A 19,511-nucleotide genomic window follows, 5' to 3' on the forward strand; every position below is an offset into this window, starting at 1 on the left:
AGCAGAAGAATGGAAGGAGAAAAGACAGAAGAAGAAAAGAAGGAACAGAGAGGGGGGGGCTTACCTGTTTACTGAGAAGGGAGAGCTTGGTAATGGACAACATATCGATTTCATAAATAAAAAAGAGAGAGATAAAGGATGAAGGGAAGGGGGAAGGAAGGAAAGAAAGAACAAGGAGAAAGAAAGGAAAGAGGAAGAATGAAAGGATCAAAGAGGGAGGAAGGAAGAAGGACAGAATATCACTGAAATGATAACCCAACAGGTCATGGTTTTTTGGAAGTTAGATCAGCATTGCTTGTGATTAATTTTATGTCAGTATTTTGTTCCTGACATGTCAGTATTTTGTTCCTGACATATGTTTTTGCCAATAATTGCTTTTAATTTACAAATGAATCTAAATATTACTAGAAAATCTTCAGAAACCATAAAAATTAAATTTGTGAATTTGCAGACCAAGGCTGTTATGCAATTATTTGGCCTGTAGTTCCGATTGCTTCAAAAATTTTCCATGAACTTCAAAGTCTTTGCAGAGTCTTGGTTACAAATAAAAAATAAACAATATGATGCTTCTGTATTTCATCAGCTTGGAAAATAAACTATTGTATTCCAGATGATTCATGATTTTCTACCTTTTTAAAAAGAGGGAGTATTCAGCAGCTGTAACAATCAGTTTGTGGCTTCTGAGCTGCATTGCAAAGGCTGTTTGAAAAGGAATTAAAAACAAGGAAATATGTGTTCTTTTATTCTTCAGAAGAAATTCATTCAGCATACCGAATAACAGTGCAATTGTTAGTAATTCTGTAGAAGCATTGACATTCAGGGAATACCCTGATATCCCAGTCATCCTCTTGCATTTTTTGTAAAAGTTAACAAATTGTTCATAGTACTTTTTGTAATCCATTGTTGAATGATGTCATTTCACTAATTGTTTTTGATTTTTGCGTTTTCTTTGGATCAGTTCATTGCACTGCTTATAATGTAGTCATTTTAATGATACAAATATTTGTGGTGAATTTTGGAGATGATTGGATAGCACAGAAATAATAGAATAGGATGTATAATAGTGCCATACATAAACATAACACTAAAACTACTCTTATCTCACACTGCATTAATGTAAATTAATTGGTAACGAATCATAAATGAAAGAAAGTCAGCAGCTGTTTCTTGATTCTTTCTACTGTATGAATCAAAAATCTGTTGAATCCTCATTGATCCAAAATGTTATAATTGAAGGGGTAGGTGTTGTGGTCCACCGGCGGCCTGGGGAGCTGGCAGCAGAATCGGACAGTGAGGAGGATGGGGAGGAACATGGGCCAGTCCTGGAGTCTGGGGAAGGCTCGGACGAGGGCTTTGCATCAGAGGCAGAGAGGGGGTCAGGGCCATCTGGGAGTTATATGCTACCTCCGGAGCCTCCAGAGTCAGACATCAACGAGGCAGAGGAACAGGGGGAGCCTGTTCCCATTGCGCGCATGCGTAGAGCTGCCAGAAGGCAGGAACAGGTAAGTCAAAAGGGACGACTTGGAGGTGATTGGCCTCTCCCATAGGACATAAAGGAGAATATATAGCAATAGCAATAGCAGTAGACTTATATACCGCTTCATAGGCCTTTCAGGCCTCTCTAAGCGGTTTACAGAGAGTCAGCATATTGCCCCCAACAATCTGGGTCCTCATTTTACCCACCTCGGAAGGATGGAAGGCTGAGTCAACCCTGAGCCGGTGAGATTTGAACCGCTGACCTGCTGATCTAGCAGTAGCCTGCAGTGCTGCATTTAACCACTGCGCCACCTTGGCATGTGAGCCTTTGCAGGAAGCAACTTCGTTCGTTCTGCTTGGTTTAAATACTGAAGCTCCATTTTGACTGTGCTCCATGTAGCCTTGCAAAGCTAATTGCCAATTAGGTTTTGGCAGCATTTCAAGGGAGATAAAGGTGGGTGCTTATCAGCATCCCAAAGGACTGTGGCAGACTTCTGTCAGACTCTTTTACAAACTATTTGTGATTCATTATGGGCTATGAACGAACACACAGTCTTCGAAATAAACAGAGGGTTTTTAGGACTAAGCGTGTGCTTCTTACTGTATCAGGAAGTGTAGGTCAGAACAAGCTCACTTTTGGGACAGGTCACAATGAGGGCCTACTACTGAGAAGGCCAGTCTTCTGTTCCGTGGCCCTCATATCTCTTGATGGTGGCATCTTGAGTTGGGCCTCTTTATGTCCGTAACCATAAGCAAAAGAGTCAGTGGGGATAATGACTAGTCGAACTCACATAAAAGAATTTAAGTCCAGCTTCAGCAGTGGAAGTTCCTGTCTATGTTTCTCTACAAACCCCTAAAGGAAAGGTTGGGGTATAAATCTAACAAATAAAAATGTCTTCCTTTGCCCCAATGTATGGATCTTTTGGGGTATAAGCAATACTTCGACTTGGGCTTGAAAACATACTGCTAAGTGACTACAAAAAGGTTTTGCAAATCTCTTGTCTTGCTGTCCAATAAATCAGCTCAGAATTCTCACTTCAGGCAAGAATGACCGGGCTCAAATTATCCTATGTTGGACACATTATGCAAAGACTTAGTTCTCTGGAGAAGGTTCTAATGCTGGAGAAGGTGGAAAGAAATAGAGGAAAAGGATGATCAGCAAGAAGATGGATGGACAGTTGTTAGAAACTGGCCGAGCCAGGGGGAGGAATCAAATGGAGAATTAGTCTGGAATCCCTACATGGTCATAAGAGGGTGAAGTCTGACCTCCTCCCCACTTGAATACTGTTGAACCTTATCTAGCCTGACCCAGGAGTAAACCACCACTCTAAGAAAATTTCGATGCTGTGGGCTTGAGCAATAAAATATTTAATTGAACTAATGTGTGGATCTGATTGTTCATACCTGATGAATGATTATAATAGGCACTGTTGCTAATAATTCCATACTTAAGAGACAGGTAGTAGATAGTCTTCCTCTCCTATTGTTTAAGATACATAATTTGAAGGAATGGAAGAAATAGGATTCCCGAAACTAAAAGACTAAAAACTAAACTCAGCCAAACTGAAAAATTAGTTAAACTGGTGTTCTTGGATTTAAGCCCCTTCAGAAATAATAACCTGAATTCATACAGATTTTTAAATTTGTTTTATTGTGTAAAAGAGCCAGGGTACATTCCCTAAGCCAGTGGCCCCCAAACTTTGGGGCACCAGGGACCAATTCCTTGGAGAGAGATTTTTCCATGGACCGGAGAGGGCATGGTTTCACATGCTGCCTGCACCCTACAGATGGGGCTTTGCTTGTTTGTGCAGCCCGGTTTCTGGCATGCTACAGCCTGGTGCCAGTCCATGGACCGGGAGTTGGGGACTCCTGCCATAAGCAATACTTTTGCAAACTCTATAGTAGCTTATATGGTCCTCCAGATGTTCTTAAAGCTACCCCTTCTGACATTCTTCACTGTCAAACATGTTGGCTAGAACTGATGGGATTTGCAGTCCTTGAAAGGCACCGCAGGATTCCCAATCCTGTACTATGATTCTGAATAATATATCTTCATCCTTTGTTAGTATGTCTGGAATCTTAGTTATCCAAATAAAAATAGTAAAAATGTTCTCTCTTAACAGCAGTTGTTTAATGCAATAATTAGCTATTTTGTGTGGGGAAAGGGGTTTTCAACCTAAGGTCCATTTTTAATACTGATTTGCAACATATGGTCTATTTTAACTCCCCCCCCCTTATTTGAACAAAGAAAATGCGGCAGAGTTGCAATCAAGCTTATGTCTATGTGCCAATGCTTAAGCATTACCAGTATTACTACTGCTGCTTCTACTACTTCTACCATATTCCAGTGTTCCCAAAGCGATGCCTTTTAGATATTATTACAGGTTGCCTCAATCTATGACCATAAGTGAGTCCAGTATTATGGTTGAAAGTTGTAGTGGTTGTTAAATGGGTCACCATGTGACCATGCTTGATAGTATGACCTTTTTTAGTCCTTGTTAAGCAAACACTGTGGTTATTAAGCAATTCCAATGGAGGTTTTTGTATGGACAGCTGGAATTGAATGCCTAAAACTGGTTTTAAAAAAATGCTGAAAATTGCAGTCACATGATGCTGCAAACAGCCATAAATTTGAGCCAGTTGCCAAGAACCCAAAATATAATCACATGACCAGTCAAGGGTTGTGTGGTCATCAAAAGCAGGGTGTAAGCAGCTCTGGGAGATTCATTTTAAATTGGAATGGTCATAAAGCAACCAGAATGGTCCTTAAGTGAGGACTACCTATATGTTGAATGTTTTAATTCTCAGTTTCCTGTCAGCATGAGGCTTCAAAAAGTTATAAACCAAAATACATCTGAAGGTAACCAGCTGTAGGAATCCAACTGTTATAATTCAATGACATACATTGCAAATGTTCTGTTACATTTTTGGAATCTCTATTTAAGGCTTAACAAATCTGTGACAAATGATGTTGAATGTGTACTCTTAAAATTATAAAGTTGATATGCTAGATCACAGAAAAGTCTGATTATTCCAGCCGTTTGGCCTCTCCAAGCAGGAGGCTGACAGGAAGCTATGTCTGCTAACTGGAGATACACTAGCATCAACTTTTAAGGCAGAATTTTTATAATAGTTATGGATAGATAAATATTTCCTCCTTTTAATGTATTTGTCTGCTTGTCTTTCTCTTTTTTGTGTGTGTGTAATTTGTCACAGACCCAAATTCTACAGTCAAAATAATGTCCTTAGATGCTTTCTTGTATAGCCTGTCAGGTCTGACACATACGATAATACTCCTTTAAATTTTTTTTTTAGATTTTTAAAAAATGGCACGCTGCAAATCAAAGCACCATCCTCCAGCATCATTATTTCCAAGAATGTCTCTGGCATCTATATGGGCTCTGTTGCTATTATTAGAAAATAAAATAGTATTTTCCAAAATGTGCTGATCCATTCCTGCCCCCAGTAAAAGTTACCTGGGTTACTGGACAGCATCTAAGAGGTCATTTATTGATTTCAATAGGCCTAGCAGCAAGCCAAGTCCCTTGCCTTCTACCTAATGGCGTGAATTGCTAGATAACTATCTTACACAAGATGATTCTGGTTCCTTAGGATAACCAGCTTAGACTTCATTCTCCAAGAATCCAGCATCTACCAGATGCCAAGCACTTCATTAGAAATTGGCAGTGGTCTTACCTTTGCCAACCTTAATTTGGTGTGTGTAATCCTTGGTGGATTCCTGATTTTAGTCTTGAACATAAGAGTGTGTTTTGACTACTGTGCTACAGGGAGCTGTCCATATAACTGGATCGGTAATGTTGATGCTAGTAGGTCATTCTGCTTTTAGTGTAATTGGCTGACACAACATGTTTCCCCACAGACCATCCTGAATCTATATTAAGGTTTAGCAGGAAGTGATTTAATGACTGTATTGACTGGTTTGTTACCTAGGAATTGTTGACCAGTTCCTAGTTTGTATCTTTGCTTTATTCTCTGTCTTGTAGTTTTTGTACTTCTTATCTGTTAAATGTCAGCTAATTTCTGCCTGTCTGTTTTGCACCCTTGCTGCATTTGTGGTACTTCCTTCCACATTCTGATAAGTATTTATGTTGGCATGTTTCTGCCCAACTGTCCTTCATATGTATCTATATCTCTTTGGCTCAGCCGAGCCCTATTTGTTTCCCCTTCATCCTTTCCCACTGATTTCTTGGCTTAAAATGAATGTTGCTGTGATTGGATAGCCATCAACTACAACACTGAATTTTATAACTCAGGTGGTAGAAATATACTTAAGTATGATTTACTTGTAATGTCAGTAACCGACCCACTATTAATGTGCAACTGCCTAATGTATACCATCTGTGTATATTGATTAGATCAATATTAAACCTTTTGCCTGCTAGTTATGATGATCACTTTAATTTTATTGGGATGTCTTTGTTCACTATGTGGAAGGCACTAATATAACATTAAAAAAACTTAGGAATTTACTTTATTCTAGAAACCCATGGACATTGTTGTGGAAGCAATATGAATTGTGTACATTCATGTTGTTGAAAATTTATTGTGGAATCTCGTGAGCCAGATCCATTCTGAAGATACTATTCCTGAGGCAGCTTCTTTTCAGCTTGATATCACTGGCTGCAATTCCATCCTGCTATAACGGTGGAACTACACAAAATTGTGTCAGTGTTGAAACCGTTCTTGAAATCAGTTGAATGGCTTTAGTTGGAAATAATGAGAGGAGCTTTTAAGAATCCCTGGTGGGTGCACATTTTATATTAGTCCATGATAAGTCAGTCATGGTTTGAATAAACTACAGTTGGCTGGACTCATAATATCCTAAACTGCAAGTGATTGTTTACAAATCACAGTGGCTGGGTTGCCACAATATCCTAAACCAAAATCAAATCAAATAAATTGTGGCTGAGCTTACAATTTCTCCTTTGGCACTTCGATAAGAACCAAAATTAATAAAAAGAAGATCAGGATTTATTAAGTTCAAAATGTTTTTAAATAATCTGATCTTTTTCTACTTTTGGCTCCTCATTTTCTCAAAAGTTTTTTTTAAAAAAAGAGTGGCAGATGATACAAGATACAATATTTTAATATAGAACTATTATATTGGTTTTAATATGCTTCCCTATTTTATTGGAATGGCACATAGAAGAAAAAATGTCAAACATTTAAAACAGCTGGGAAAGTACATCATCCTCTGTATAAATATAAACCAGCATTTTAAATATATACTCTAATAAAGTTACAATTGGGCAATTTTCTAGTAGAATATATCTAATTAGATACTTGCAAAATAGGTTCAGTTGTAACAATGCAGGAAGTTACATATTTATGGCATGCTTTTATTGGGTGAATATTGATTAAAATCTTGATTTTTATTTAATCAGCTTTACGTGTACTACAAAAACATATGTTGGGGTTTTTTTCATAGAGCATGTTTAATTTATTTTGAATGAAGATTGACTACAAAGAACTTTTTGAATTCTACTTATTAATGTCCCATCAGAATGGTTGGTTGGTTAATGAATAGTTTCTTTTTAAAAACATAACCTTAAAAAATTGATAAATTACTGTTTCCTAATATATTGATAACTGTGGTCAATAATAGCAATGGCTGGGCAACAAAATCCATGACTGGACCATGGACTTAGACTACAGAGAAACATTCAAGCAGTGAAAAATGGCAAAAATGGAGTCTCAAGAGGTTGTGCTTGAAAAGTTAGATTTCCAATTATGGAACTGGATAGTATTTTCTATTTCATTTGAATGACTGTATATTCTCTTAAGTGTTTTTGTAAACATAAAGACTAATTATAAACATAATACACAAAATAAGGGCTGTTGTCCTTCAGCTGTATTAGCTTACAGCTACCATCATCTCCAGCCCAGCTCTAGTTGATCTCGAGAGTCATGGGGGCTTGATTTAATTTGTTGAATGTGACAGGTAATATGTTTCTCTGACACTTATAAGAACAAAGGATAGCAGGTGAACAGATAGATATGTAGGATTTTGATTATCATAATTCTTTGCTGTGAATTTGAATTTTGGAATTCATGGACAAGGAAGTTTGCCCTGCTCCCTTAAGATTGCTAGTATTTAATCTGGGATTAATATTTTTCTGTTTCATTCCAATTTTTTGTGATCCATTTATAAAGTCTCTTTAAGTCCATCAAAACATTTTGATAGTTTTTGCAATGCCACAGCAGGTGACAATACTTGCTAAACTTGTCTGACCATGAAAATGTGAAGAAGGCCACACTGGTTGCTACTTTAGATGGAAAACTTGGGGAATTCTAAACCTGTAGCCAGGATGGGGGGATTTAAAAAAAACTTGGAGGAAAGTAGTGGAAACTCATTTCCATGCTGTTGCCAAGCAAAGATGGGCATATCTGAGTAATCAGCAGAAGTTCAGCTTGATTTATGGGTATATTTTTGTCAAAGATGAAACCACATTCTAAGTGCAAGCTAAGATTTTTTTGGAAAAACTGATCAAGTGTATTAGTGGAAGCATGGCACTTCCCAATATGTACAAGTAGAAGGGCAAAGACATATTCCTGCTACTGGCAAGAACACACAGAATGTGTTTTATGTCTCCCTTCAGTTCATCTATAAAGCAAGGACCTGGCTATTCCATTTTTTTCTTTGAAATACACAAAGGAGCATAGATCATTCAATCTTCTGTTCTATTCTATATGTTGAAACCTTCTTGCTTTTGTGTTATGATGGTTTCTCCATTTTCTTGCCTTACGCACGGTGGCATAGCCAACAGAGTTCTGTGATTACCACTTTATTTTTACTTACTTTTTTCTTGGTGTCCTCCATCACATCCTTGAAATTATCCACCAGAGAAACTGTACAGTCTGTCAGGCAAATAACTTTCACTGAGCTGCTTGCTGGTCATACATCTTGTAGTAAAAAATTTCAGCACAGCCTTTTATATTTTGCAAAAGTTCTGTTAATCTCATCCCATGCTGTACTGAATTAGTGAGAAGTCAGTCCCATTAGTGGAGTGGAATTTACTTCCATATAAGTATATTTCAGTGGTATATAATGAACATACATATCCTGTTAATTAAGCAACATGAATGACACATAATTCATTGAACCCAAGGAACAGCCGTTGCCACAGTTTTTGTTCTCTGTCTCTTTGTCCATGGAGCCAATAAGGATGACCTTGTATTCCTGTTCTGTGCTTTCCAGACAGTGACTTTTGTCTTACTTACAAGCAGTCTTACTTATTTCTGTGAATGTTTGTGTGTGTATGAGAAACAGAAATGGGTCCTTTGTCTCTAAAAAGAAATATAGCCGTGGTTTTAAAGGGCTTGCATAATAATAAAAAGTTTTAAATTATGCTCCAAATCTGTTTAATGGCTCTATTTATCTACCAATCAATATGTTTAAATTTCTGAAATGATACTTATTAATGTTCATTTTAAAATGGTGGAATTTGATTTTAAACCCAATTCATCCAGTTTTTATATGCGGCTTATTGTTAATTGCTGGATTTCTGCTGATTTATTTGTGTAAATTAAAGGTCAAGTTACATATTCCACTTTACTTATTTAGTTGTTTACTTTTCAAATTTTCTGTTTTGTATAACTGTATATAGCTTTGTATAGCCTATTCTTGCATAAATTCTTTTCCAGATGATCATGCAGTGGGTTTATTTTGAAAATAATATGTAAAGGATTGCAGTCTTAACATAACAATGTGTTGTGGACTCTACATCAAAATGGAAAATTGTGAGCTGTGTTAAATTTTGTTCTCTTTGTACAGTATATGGCATTGTTTTTTTAAAAAATCTGCCCTCATTTACTAGCTAAAGAAAGAGTTGGTTTATTTGCAAAAGCATGTTATGACTTTTGCACAATTAAATACCTACTCTTTTCATACCCAGAGTAATGACATTCTCTTTCTTTTGCTACTCCTGCAAGCATTCATTTTTAAGCAACTTTGTAGTTGAGATACTAGAAGGGTTGCCGTCGAGCAGAATGTAGTAGTGTCAATGCCCTGTTTTAATATATGCATGAAATCTTATTACAACATACGTTTAATTCAAACTCCTACTGTCCTATGCACTCAATTTTAATATAAAACAATGATTAGTTTTATTCTATACAGGTTATGGGCAGATTTCCCATTTCCAAACTGTAGAACAAATACTGCACATTTTTCATATTTTGAAACAATAGAGCTGTGGGATGCAGGCCTTCTGTTATCTTTGTATATCAGGGAGATGAAGATGGGGAGAGGATTGCGTTTTTTCTGTCAGGATGTTTGCATGTGAACCTGCATCCCAAAGGAGTTAAGAGACTGTTCTTAAGAGTGTAATGAAGCTGGTGCCAATGAAAGGCAATCATGTGAAAGAAAAGTAGGGGGAAGGGCTGGGAAACCATGAAGGCAATTAAAGCTTCTCTCGCCACCCTCCTCCCCCCTTTGCTTCGTGGCCTTCTCTTGGCGGTCTCTCATTACTTGTCTGAACAGAGGAAGCGGATCAAGTTATTCTAAAGTTCAGATCAGCTAAGGAGACATCCGAGAGTGGCCTGTGGTTCCAATGCACAGAATGTTTATGAGACAAGGGCATGGCCAGCTTCTGTATTGCATTGTTCTGCTGCAAAAGCCAGCGACAGCCCTGACAGGGTCTGAAGGGATGAATCGATACCAATGATGCATTTAGCACATGACAGCTGGTTGGCTAGCTTTGGAATGGGTGTCTCACTGTCAGTTGCCGAGTGCAGTTGCAGACTTTTCTTTCTCTTGGGGTGGGGGTGGGGTGGGGGGAAGAAAGATCATTTGAAAATCAATGCAGGGCTTCCTTGAAATACAAGAATTCAGCTTTCCCCCTCCCCCAGTGGTGAGTGAAAGGCAGTTCCTGAGAGCTACAGCTGCTTAGATTTCTGAAAATCAGTTCCCTCTTTGTTTTAATGTCCTGTTTCCAAATTCCAGGGTCCCAGTGCTGCAACCTTTGACCTCCTTTTGTATGTGTTGTATGTCTGATCTACATCAAATAAAATTAGACAAGACATACTCTAATTGAAACCTCATCATTTCTCTTCCCTTGTAACGGTCTATATATATTTTTCCTCCAGACTTAACATTACGTGACTAGAAGGTTCTTTTGGAATTGAAGACCAATAGTGAACAGGACATAATTAGGCTTGGTTAGGAAAGAGCGGGATTTGAAATGTTTAAATAACCTAGAACAAAGTTGTAATGAAGTAGCTTCATGAGCTTGTGCTATGTATTTTTGCACAAACTGAGGCTTTATGAATAAAAGATATACTGGAAAATGTGAAATTAGGGTCTCTGTGAATTGTGCTTTTGGCCAGTTCCTCTTATTGAGTTCATTTAAGAGATTATATTTAAGAATATTTGACCTTGCTGATCAGAAAGGTCGGCAGTTTGGCGGTTCAAATCCCTAGCGCTGCATAACCGAGTGAGCTCCCGTTACTTGTCCCAGCTTCTGCCAATCTAGCAGTTCAAAAGCACGCAAAAGATGCAAGTAGAAAAATAGGGACCACCTTTGGTGGGAAGGTAACAGTGTTTTGTGCGCCTTCAGTGTTTAGTCATGCCGGCCCAATGACTATGGAGATGTCTTCGGACAGTGCGGACTCTTCGGCTTTGAAACGGAGATGAGCACTGCCCCCTAGAGTTGGGAACATGTAGCACATGTAGTACCTTTACCTTAAGAATGTAATCATCATGAATCCAGATTATACAGTTTTGTATAGTTTTGAAGCAATATATTTTATCCAATACCTGTATGTTATTTCAGCTTCTATTACCGGCATCTTCCTGTAGGCAAGCATTTCTAAATTGGAGAACAAATATGCTCTTTGGATATGTTTTCTAAGCAAAAACCACAGTTTGTCTGTCATTTTTCTCCCTATATGGTCAAAATGATTTTTTAATGGGTATAGAAGTAGTTCTTTCTAAGATGTATAGAAATAGTAGCTAGTTCCTATTTTTATAGGATGTTGTATATGTTCCTGTTCCTTTTCTGTGTTAGAAAGAATATGGATTTATCAAGGGTACTTTAATGTCAAGACTTAAAAAAAAACATTGAAGACTTTATAAACTGCATAGATGTGATCTAGGTAGTCCTCGATTTATGGCCATAATTGGACGTGGACCTTTTGTTCTAAATCACTACAGCTATTAAGTGAGCCATCAGATGATTATGCCCAATGCTAGACCTTTTTTGCCATGGTTTTTTAGCAAATCCACATTCTTCCATTGACTTTGCTTGTTCAAAGCTGGCTGGGAAGGTTGCAAATGGTGATCACATGACCGCGGGATGCTGCCACTGTTGTAAATACATGCGAGCTGCCAACTATCTGAATCGTGATCACATGACCATTCAAGAAGGACTACCTGTAAAAGTTTGGTTGGAATAATCTGGACAGTTTTCACAATCTCAGAAACAAATGCATCCATCTGGTGGATAAGGAAGGAAGATTAGAGACTCGGTCCCCTATATATCAGCATCTAATGACTTTCTTGGACTGGTTAGAGAAATAGCTAAATATATCCTCTGTTCACGTCTTTGTCCAGTAGCCTATCTAGGTTGCTCACTTCTTTCATCAGCAGTTTGCCTATTGCTAGCCAGTTCCTTTTTTCCTTATAGCATATGTCCCGTCCCCCCCCCCCCCCGCAAACTGACTCAGTATTCCAGTTCTCCTTTAAATGTCTTTTGAGAAGGGAGGATGTTTCCCTTTGCCCCCTTTCCTTTTACAGCTTTAGAAATCTTCGGGAAGTCCCAAGTTTGCTAATATTTCTCCCTTGTGCAAAAAAATGCTGAAGTTAATCTCTGAAAAATGCATTACTGAAGAAAATAATGGCTAATAGTTGCCTTTGTTTTGATACCCCAAGAAGTTCTTTTAGATGTAATATTTATTGATATTTTGTAAGCATTATTATTAAAGCAACTTCTGTTTTATAGCTGTTGTGCAGCTGTGGCTGATGTTCTTGTATTTGTAGAGTAATGAACATTCTCACTTCTAAATTGTAATCAATATTTTAGTTCTCTTGAGCTTAGAGGAATTATTCAGGCATCTAAAAAGGTATTTTCATCTTGGGCTAATTATATTGGGGCTGACACCTAGTTAAGTAACTTTAGATTGAATTGTCATAATTTCTCACTGATTATTTTGTTTATTCATTTATTTAATTTGACTTTAGCACTGCCCAACTCCAGACTGACTCTGGGCAACTCACAGTTTAAAAAACAAACAAATTCCATAAGACAAATAAAAATACAGTAAGGGGAAATAAACAAAATGGCAAATCCAGACATCTAACCTCAAAACATATTCAACATATACAAAAACATCTAGTAAAGTGTTCCATGCACCCTACCACGAGGCCTGGTAGAAGCTTTAAGAACTTCTGGAATACCATCAACGTGGCAGCCATTTGGATCTCATTGCAGAGGGCAGTGCCATAACAGAATATGTACTTCCTGAATCTAAAAGATGAATGTTTGATCAGGGAGGCTAGATTATACCCAATCTGTCACCTCTTAGCAGCCAGTCAGACTACACAAGAGATGAGCAGTCCCACAGATAACTGGCCTCAGTGACATGTGCATAGGTATGTCAAAGCCCCGTTGTCATGTCGTCATGTGACATATTGAGACTTTCCCCCCCTTCGTTAAGCCGGGGGTGGCCAGAGTGTGATGCATCCAGGCTGCAAGTTTGACACCCCTGGTGTAGCACATAACCACTACCTTGAACCAATATATCTTTATATTAAGATAGTGCTGAGAAGTGCTGCAGTAGTTTGAAGTAATAAAATAACTTTTGCTGCAAAGGACATCTTAATGAATTAATTTGGCTTGGTTTATGTTCCAAAAAAGTTTAGGACATAGGACAGTAACACTGGCTCCAACTCCAGTATAATTTGATCTGCCCCTCCCTATAGTTTGAAGAAGGAGCATTTTATAAATGCTCAAGGTCAAGTTAGAATCGATCCATTCTTTAAACTTCTGATCATGGATAGCAGGTAGATAGGACTGAGGGAGATCTGGTTTAACCAATTGGTCCAACACTGCTTTCTTATTTCGGAAGAAAGCCAGAGATGAATAGTGAAGAACAGAAGAAATTAATTTGTCCTCCTTATGTAGAAAGAACCAATGATATGTGTGTTTTTGTAACGTCTGTTAAAAATATTTTACGATTTTAGAAAACCTTTAACCTGATCACTTGGAGCATCTTAACTGAAATGCCTTAAATTATACTTCAATTATTTCTTCTGCTATCTCTTTAATTTCAAAATAAGTTAATATAATTACATTTCCTTTCTTTTCTTCTCATGAGGAAAAACATCTTGAGAACAGCAATGTAGATGCAGTACTTAGTTAAACATTTTGCTCACACTGGTACTGGAACTGATGGCAAAAATTGCCTGAAAATAAGGGAAGCAAGCAATGAAACAGATTCATACTTGGAAAGGTGCTGTAAATAGCAGGACTGGAAATAATTGTCAGTAATCAGCAAATTTAGAAATAGAAGCTTTGTTCAAACATATTCCACTTTAGAAGCTGACTTATTTTTTTCCATAATTGAATAATAACTTTGTGATTTTCTTTTCCAAGTTGACCTGAAATGTGCCTTACCAATGCTTTAAAGATGTAAGGATGATATATTCTTGTCTTCTAATAGAAAATACTTCAGTGCTATTCAGTCAGTTGCTTAGAGCTCAAGAAGCCAATTTGCTCTTTACTCTGTTCTCACTTTTTGTTTTCTTTTTTTAATTGACACTCAGCATTCAGAGGCTGTTGTACACATTTTGTCTTTTGTTTGCTTGTTTGTTTAATATTTCAGATCACTGGAGGATCCTGAGCTTGCCTTCTTGTTTCTTAGTTCTCCTGGCTCAATTTCTTTCTGTGAGCGCTAATAACAAAACTTTTGAGGAAGGAAGGAATGGCTTGAACATCAATATTCATAGCTAAATCTTGGCACAACTCTATTGGCAAGGTAGGATGCATTCCCTGGGATTTTTGCCAGGCTTTGAAAGGCAAAATCCTAATCCTATTCATTCTGAAAGCATTTGCTTATTCCTGGGCCTTGTTTTCATGTGTTGGGCTAACATGGAATTAGGCTTTAGCTGAGCCAGCAGGAGTATATGGAAGGAGATAAAGATCTGTGCTAAGCAAAATCGAAGGCAGATGAGACAAAAGGTTAGAGCGACTAAATGCTCTTATTTACATACAGTATAGATAAGGACAATTACATCCAGTGCAAGGCAAATATACAATTACCCTTTCAGGAAAAAGAAAGCTCATATGGTAAAAGTAAACTAATACAGCAGATAAAATAAATAATGAAATAATGTTTACATTTCATATGAAATCAATGCCTTCTTAAATATTAGAAGATGTCAACCTAGTCTATTGAGGGAGTCCCTGTGGATTTTACTCAGCTAGCTATTGCCAACTATAGGGGGCAATGCTCATTTCTGTTTCAAGGACATTGAGCCAGTGCTGTCCAAAGATATTTCTGCAAGTCACGTAGCCAGCATGACACAAAGCACTGTTATCTTCCCACCAAAGTGGTGCCTATTTATTTACTCATATTTGCATGCTTTCGAACTGCTAGGTTGGTAGGAGCTGGGGTGAGGTTGGGAGCTCACCCCATTGTATGGTGCTCAGATCTCAAACCTGGGCTGCTAGCTTTCCAGCTGACAAGCCCAGTCCACTGAGCCACTGCACGGAATCTCCTGAGACAGGAAATTAAATAATTTTGGTGTACCCGTGGTTAAAGCCTTTCTGTTTCCACCGTTTTTACTATGCAGAGCAGGCCCTTTCCATCTGAATGTGAGCAGACTAACACAGCAAAAAGATACAACCACATAAGACATTCTGGATCTATATTCTTTATTGCTGGAAAGTCATCATCAATACTTTACCAAACCTTTCCAGGTACAGATCAATCAGTGGGATTGCTTGAGATAGTATCCTGTTTCTAAGTGCCCCTTTCTAAATGCCCCCCCCCCCCGCATTCTTGCTGCTATTTTCTGAATCAATTGCACTTTTCAATTGCACTTTTCAACACCTTTTCCAAGGTAACTAAAGGCTATTGTTCAATGCATTGCAATAATTTGATGTAATACTATGTCCTGGGTAACCAGAGCATGACTATGTATTGCATAGTTATACTTGATTTTTTCTTTGCTTCTGGATTTCTCTTTCAAAATTTTGATAAATATATATTTGAAATAAAATGCTAATATTGTTGCGGTTGAATCAAATTTTGCCTGATTTGCCTAATTGTCTAATTCAGAATCACTTTAGAATGTCAACTGTTAGAAAATGAGTATAGTTTAAAACCATGACATTTCAGAGTGATTTATACTAAGATGTTTAATTTGAGTCAATTTGATTTTAGCTTCTTAAGCACTCACAGTCTGATATTGGTTCTTGAAATGAATTAAATTGATTTTTTTTTGTAAATGACCTTTAGATTCAGAAAGTTTTCTAGGTGTCTGCCAAATAACCTGAAACCTATAATGTGGTTCACAAATTACAATAAATTGGCTATCTCTTTATAGCTTGAGAAATAATTATAAACATTCTTTGTCTTAAAGTGATATGAACATATTTAATAATTATTCCTTTTTCTTATTTACCTTATTTTCTTTTAACATTAAACATCAGGAAATACAAAGCACATAGAAATTTCTTGAGATTCTTCTTGTCCTAATAAAATATGATTTACTTTGCAATTCCTGTTTCCTCCTGTAAATGAATTTTGTGAAATACCAATATTATAGCTTAAGGAGGACTTTCTTCAATACACAACAACCAACACAGTCTTTTATCTATGGCGGTTGTTTACAGAAGAGTTTAGTTTAGTTTAGACAGGTATTAATACATTTGTATTATTGAAAAAAAAGTTTAAAGGCTAATTTAAAGGAAAGAAATTGAATTTAAATGTGATGGAACTTTTATGGAGGACAATGAGAACTTCTGTTGACTTTTGTGAACTGTTGTAGATTATCCATACTTTATTATTTTGCGCATCCTATCCTAGAACTTAAGTGATCATAACAAAATGTGATGCAGATATAGTGTTTTGTTTCTAAAGATTGTGAGCTTTTTGCAAGTTACTGTTGATATTCCCCTGCTGTTGCTGATTGGGCTTCTCAGCTAACTATGTTAAGATATTATATCAGTCAGTATGATCTGTGGATGGCCAGTGTGATTTCTAAACTATGCTCTGCAGATTAGCACAATGAATCAATCAAGCTATTACACAGCTTGATCAAGAAACCATGGTGTGACTCCAGCCAACAAGTTCAGTTTTAAGTATAGGCTAAGGAAGGTTCAGGGATAAAACAGTGTGTGCCCAGGGGTAAGGATCATCATCTTTGCTTGCAAAACATTGAAATAGACATTTCTACTCTCCAGAGCCTCTCCCCAAGGAAATGGGCACTTAAGAAATATGAAATATAAATAATTTTATTTTGGAAAGATTTGCTATTTAAATACATTCTGAAATGTGCTTTTAAAATGAATTAATGTGTTTTCATGTACACATATAATACAATAGCAGAGTTGGAAGGGACCTTGGAGGTCTTCTAGTCCAACCCCCTGCCTAGGCAGGAAACCTTATACTGTTCCAGACAACATCTTCTTAAAGACTTCCAGTGTTGGGGCATTCACAACTTCTGGAGGCAAGCTGTTCCACTGATTAATTGTTCTAACTGTCAGGAAATTTCTCCTCAGTTCTAAGTTGCTTCTCTCCTTGATTAGTTTCCACCCATTGCTTCTTGTTCTACCCTCAGGTGCCTTGGAGAATAGTTTAACTCCCTCTTCTTTATCGCAACCCTTGAGATATTGGAACACTGCTATCATGTCTCCCCTAGTCCTTCTTTTCATTAAACTAGAAATACCTAGTTCCTGCAACCATTCTTCATGTTTTAGTCTCCAGTCCCCTAATCATCTTTGTTGCTCTTCTCTGTACTCTTTCTAGAGTCTCCACATCTTTTCTACATCGTGACGACCAAAACTGAATGCAGTATTCCAAATGTTTATGTAGCCTAGAACTGTGTTGGCTTTTTTGGCAGCTGCTGCTGCACAATGCTAACTCATATTTAAATGGTTGTCCACTAGGACTCCAAGATTCCTCTCACGGTTACTACTATTGAGCAAGGTACCACCTATACTGTACCTGTGCATTTCATTTTTCTTGCCTAAATGTAGAACCTTACTCTTTTCACCATTGAATTTCATTTTATTAGATAGTGCCCAATGTTCAAGTTTGTCAAGATTATTCTATATCTTAAGTCTTTCTTCTGGAGTGTTGGCTATTCCTGCCAGCTTGGTGTCATCTGCAAATTTGATGAGTTCCTCATTTATTCCCTCATCCAAATCATTGATGAAGATGTTGAAGAGTAATGGGCCTAAAACAGAACCTTGGGGTACTCCACTGCATACTTCCCCCCAAGTAGATGCAGTTCCATTGAGCACAACACATTGAGTGCGGTTAGTCAGCCAGTTATGAATCCATCTGATGATGATGCTGTCCAACCCACATTCTTCTACTTTATCTAATAGTAGGTTATGGTCTACCTTATCAAATGCCTTACTGAAGTCCAAGTAAATTATATCGATGGCATTCCTCTGGTCCCCTAATTTTGTCACTTTGTCAAAGAATGCAATAAGATTAGTCTGGCATGATCTGTTTTTGACAAACCTATGTTGGCTTTTGGCTATTACTTTGTTTACTTCTAGGTGTTTACTAATTTGTTGCTTGATTAAACACCCCCACAACATGAATAAACGTGACGATACCTCCCGTCTACCAGACATTTGGAAACCAGCCCTAGTCAACAAACAAGCCCCACCCACCACCCAGGCCATTACAACACGAAACGACAACGGACACACAGCCAGCACCAATCAGCACCAATCTACCAATCATGATACAATCACACAACCAATCATTGCACTTACTGAAACAAAGGCAGCACTCCACACACCCCCACCAAGATTTATAGAAAGACAGCAGTTCTGACCATGCTTTAAGCCCAAAACTCAGCCTGAAGATGGCGAGTGAGACCTCGCTGAAACGTTGCCAAGACAATCTCAATCTTACATGGGAAAAGACATGAATGCAACAAGACCAGCATACCTACACTCGTGAAAATCTAGGAATATATACATACATACGTGTGTGTACACACACACACACACACACACATATATATGTTCTGAGTCCCTCCTCCATCCAGTAACGAAGCTGAGACAAGCTTAAATGAGAATGTCCTTTAATAACAAGTTCAGACTCTCGGTGGCTGAAAGCCAAGTAAACAAACAGATAAGAACCTTGGCAGCAAGGCCGACAAACTTTGGCAGCAATTCAGACAAACTCTGGCAGCAATCCAGCCTGCCAAGTTTGTTTCTCTTTAGTCTTGACTTCTGCAAGAAGGCGTGGCACAAGCAGAGGAGCCTAATGACCATCAGCTGAGCGTAATTGCCTCCTGTAATTACGTAATTGTTCTTGACGGCGAGTAGCCCTTCGACGGCATGCATCTCGGAACAACTCACAGTTGGTTTCTGGATCACTCTCCCTTGTCTCCTCCCCACTGATCCAAGGCTCAGGCACCACCTGGTGGCCAACCAGTCTCTCTGCGCCCTGCTTGGAGTTGGAACCCTGTCCAGGGTCCTCCACATTCTCCAGGGCCGATTCATAGGGCCCCTCGCTGTCGGAGTCTGGTGGCAGCTCCAATGGCTCCTGCTAGGCCACAACATACGTACATACGTATGTACGTACGTACATACATACATACATACATACGTACGTACGTACGTACATACGTACGTACTAAGGTTTGTTTGGGTATTTTTGGGGGGGGGCAAGCAACGTCTCTTGGGTTTCATGCATTGTTTTGCATTATTTTACTCTTCCAGTTTTTGAAAGTACTAGGTTCATGCATCATCTTATGGAAAGGTTAAGGATGTCCATTTAAGGAACAGAGATAAATGATTGCTGCAACCCTGACTACCCTTTAG

At 38.0% G+C, this 19,511-nt stretch overlaps 1 protein-coding gene across 4 annotated transcripts in view; it reads left to right on the forward strand.

Moving 5' to 3' along the window:
• NDST1 (N-deacetylase and N-sulfotransferase 1) overlaps positions 1 to 19,511 on the forward strand; it is a 99,044-nt gene that overhangs the window by 10,399 nt on the left and 69,134 nt on the right. Inside the window, exon 2 of one of the 4 annotated variants that reach the window (XM_032209289.1) lies at positions 14,320 to 14,472. The exons of the other annotated variants lie outside the window; for them this stretch is intronic. The gene's annotated coding sequence lies outside the window, so the exon portion shown is untranslated. The remainder of the gene's footprint in view (positions 1 to 14,319; positions 14,473 to 19,511) is intronic. 4 annotated transcript variants of the gene reach the window in all.

Source organism: Thamnophis elegans, chromosome 2, assembly GCF_009769535.1.
Source record: "Thamnophis elegans isolate rThaEle1 chromosome 2, rThaEle1.pri, whole genome shotgun sequence".
Taxonomy (NCBI): domain Eukaryota; kingdom Metazoa; phylum Chordata; class Lepidosauria; order Squamata; family Colubridae; genus Thamnophis; species Thamnophis elegans.